The 4,035-nt window shown below is 34.8% G+C and overlaps 1 long non-coding RNA gene across 2 annotated transcripts; it reads left to right on the forward strand.

Annotated features, from left to right (window-relative positions):
- Positions 1–1,487: 1,487 nt before the first annotated feature.
- Positions 1,488–3,378, forward strand: LOC145940810 (uncharacterized). 2 transcript variants are annotated; one of them, XR_014426076.1, is made up of 4 exons: positions 1,488–1,653; positions 2,112–2,442; positions 2,828–3,024; positions 3,164–3,378. It is a non-coding gene; the product is annotated as an uncharacterized LOC145940810 (long non-coding RNA). The 2 variants fall into 2 exon arrangements; XR_014426074.1 differs by having other exon boundaries at positions 2,828–3,020.
- The last annotated feature ends 657 nt before the right edge of the window (positions 3,379–4,035 follow it).

The following is a 4,035-nucleotide window of genomic DNA, read 5'->3' on the forward strand; positions in this document are numbered from 1 at the left end:
CGGCGTAGCGATTGATTAATAAGTGAAACGCAAAAATCACAAGACGACGAAAAGCGCGTGGGCGAATTGGGCATATCTCAGCAGGGAATTATGTCCTAGAATCATAATGGTAGAGACGATATACCGACACATCTATTAATAGTAAACCCATGTATGTTGTTGGTCCGTTCATTTTTTAAATTAATTAATTATTTAATTAATTAATAGATTCGCGAGGCGCATCGATAAACCTAGATCAATTGCACACGACGATTAATTGTCATCATTGCGACATATTAATGGCATTTATTAAGGTCGATCACCTTTATTATTTCCTGATTATTCTTTAAAGGCTTAAAATATTCTTCATCAATTTATATCACAAAGTACATCTCATTTTATTTCAAGTGGCGTATTCATTGTGCAAATATGTACCGAATTTGAATTGTATATAGACGAGTTACAGACAAGGCGGAAGAGCGTTGCACGATTAAATTCATAAGGGTCGACGATCCGTAAATGCGCGTGATGGAAGAAACGAGATAGTAAAACGCTATCGTCGAAACGTGTAAAATTTATTTATTTTATATAGCGTAGATCGCGCGCGCATTGCGTTACACACTGCTATAACGTGATAACTGCTGCATCGAAGCCTTGAAGCTATACAGCTCGTAATTGGCTGCTACCTTCCAGCTAGTTACTTTTAGTACTTCCTCGTTACGTTAAGAATTATTTTATATTGTGAGTAATTAATTGCACCGTCGAGACTGGGCGGCAACTATGTGCGCTCTGGTGCAATCGCGGCTGTTAAATAATACGCCGGAAGCATCGCGAGTGCATAGATCACGTTCGTTTCATCTATTTGGAACGCGTGACCTATCGATCGTTGCGCGAACAAATGTAGAAAATATCGAAATGTTTTTTTTTTTAATTGACTTGTCATAAATCTCACCGAAATGTATATCAAAAATTGAAATGCACACGTTAGAGGTTCACTGAATTTAATTATAAAAATTTAGATTTAAAAATTTTCGAAGATTATTTCTAACTTTCATTAATTTACATTTTTGTAATGAGAAAATAATCTAAATATTTAAACAAATTTTATCTTAATATGAAAATTTAAACATTAAAATAATATATACGTATCTAATTTATATCTTAAAAATCTTTGTGATTTATCTTGACATGTAACAAAATATGTATATAGTTTAGTTTAGTTAAAAAATTGATTATCTAAAGCAATAAAGTAAGCAATAAAATTATTAATAAATTAATAATTAAATAATTTAGATCTGCGATAAGCTGACGTTTTAGTTTAATGCGCTAGCGATTTTTATACGCAGCGCAGACTATGTATGAAACGCGCGGTAGAAGAGCTTTATCGGCGACTCATGTCCACGCAGTCAGGAAGTCACTTGATAAAAACCATTTATCACGTCATTTATCATATTTATTTTTGCAGGTGCCGCCAGTTGCAAGGCATCCGCATGAGGGTACAAGCGGTGCGTCGCGACGATACCAAGCAACTACCACATCTGAGTAAACCCGCTTATCAATAGGCTATCAATGTGTATACTATTGGCGACGCCTTTGGTCGCGATACTTTAATACGTACATATGCGCAACCGAATATATGCATCGAGATGAACGACCCTAAAAAACGCGCTATACGTATGTATATATATATCGAGATTATATTGCTACGGAAAATTCATAATTTTCACACCGACAATTGGCCTGATCGCGCCTCGTGAAAGTAGGTTCATTTTATAAAAGAACAATTTTACTACACTAGCGTATAGAAAAAGGAAGGGCGCGAAAGTTTCGTTTTAGACTATTATTTATTACAAATACTTGGCATTTAATGTAAGACCGTAAAATTATTGAGTTCTTGTTAAATCCATTTGTGTGAATTTTTATTGTACATGATATTTTTAATAAACTTTCTTAATGATATCATTAATAATGATAATAATGACTCGATGAAATAATAATGATAATTTATTGAATTGCAATAATTACGAAATGTAAATGTGTACGATCTCAAACGATTCTTAATGGTCAATTGTAACCACCGTATTTTTACACGTACAATTATTTATCATTAATAATAATAATATACCTTTCAGAAAATACCGAGTTCCGTTGCTATAAACGCACGCGCATTGTTAAAAGTATACGAAGAAGATACAGAAGAAGTTGCCGGTAGCTCGCAAGAAATTCAACGTTCTTTGTGCGCACCATTAGCGATGCAAATTTGCATCTTGTGGCATATAATTGGCCGATATTGTGCCTTCGTTAGGAAGCTATTCTGTGAATTATCGGCGCCGCGACGCGCAACCGACGGCTTTCTGGTTGAAAAGGAACATTTCCACGTCACGTTGCGATTTTCACGCTTTGATGATATTAACGAGAAGGACGGGAACACAAGAGCGTTTCGCGAAGGTCTCCATGGCAAAGGTGAATTTTTTGCAACGCGATCAGTTCAAGAATGTCACGGTCAGTGACGAGCAGTGACAGAAGAGGAAACTACTTTGTTATTAACATATCTTGCGTTTTGAAATGTTTATACAACATATGCAAATGCAACTCTTGCGAGTAGTAATCATGTAAATTAAATTTGTTCTAAATGATAAATAACGCGATAATATATTATCGTCATATTTTTCAGTATATAAATTATTCACTACTTTTAAATTTCAAAAGCTTGAAAAAATATATTTTCTTTCACTCTTTGTCTTAAAATAAACCCGGAAACACGGCCTATAATTCAGCTACAGTAACATCTTATACTTCCGAGTATTCTGTCTATTATTCTAACAATAAACATTTCGCACTTCACCAGCTGACAACCGGCAGTTTCATTAGAGAAATGGCGTGCATGCAGAATTGAAGACTTTGCGATTGGCGAATAGCCAATTCATCAACGGTTGCAAGTACATTCGATGTGGTGAGTCATGGACAACGAGGAAATAAAGTATCGGCTACAATCGATCCTTTTACCAGCATATGTATCTTCTCGCGTGCAGGTTTACTCCGTAGGTATAATTAATATCATTATTGTAATGTCAATGGTAGGAAACGCTGCGAACGCGTTTTACACGAGTCGTATATATGCGAGAGAAGCTACCGCGCTTCATATGCTAACAAGTACGATCAAGCAACGTTGTTTTATGCTAAGCGAGTCACGGCTGTCACGTCAACGAGAGGAAGAGGAGACTAACGTCGCGAAACGCATCGTAGGATGTGCGCTCGGCTGAACAAAAAAATCTTCCGTAGCCCAAAGGAGTTCCTTTTCTCACACCGCGCGGTTCTGGGTCACTTGGAAATAAGGCGGCTGCATCAACAATAGGCTGTAATGCTGGGAACATGACGCCGCAACCATGATAATCTCGTTACTATTTTTATCTTACTTATTATTATTTTTATCTTTGCGTTCTTTCCAAATCACGAAAGACGTATATATTTTAATTAAATAATGCGTATAAAAGAGACGTGTGTCTTTTAATTAAATAATAAATATTGAAAAAAATTATTATAAAATCTATTCTTTTGAAATTTGTCTTTTATGTGTTCCATTTAGTTGCATTTAATTACATTTAATTCTATATTATGTTAAATATATTTTATGTTCTCTAATTCAAATACAAATATATATATATATATATATATATATTTGATATTTGTCTGAATAAATTTAAGCGTTTTATACATTATATATAGATAGAATTTTATCGAAATTTCTTAATAAATTCTAAAGAGTTTGCATTGCATCACATTGTTCCATTAAACATAAAACCATCACATATATTCACGCAATTTCTTTGTACTTTTTATCGTGATGGCTAATGAGTTGGTAACCGTTAATGGAGTTCGTTGCAATATTGCAAGCCGTGTGGCTGACAGGCATATGTGCTGTTCGTGACTGTGAGAAACTGTTTTTTTTCTTGTGCGCTTGCATCACGGATGCACTTACATATATATCCGTGAGAGAATCAAATTTCACTCGAAACAAAGGCTTACAATGTCGGCTGAACGGAACAAATATTCGTT

The sequence above is a fragment of the Prenolepis imparis genome, unplaced genomic scaffold (assembly GCF_030444845.1).
Source record: "Prenolepis imparis isolate NDT839.2.m4 unplaced genomic scaffold, iyPreImpa1.0 SCAF_1, whole genome shotgun sequence".
In the NCBI taxonomy this organism is placed as follows: Eukaryota; Metazoa; Arthropoda; class Insecta; order Hymenoptera; family Formicidae; genus Prenolepis; species Prenolepis imparis.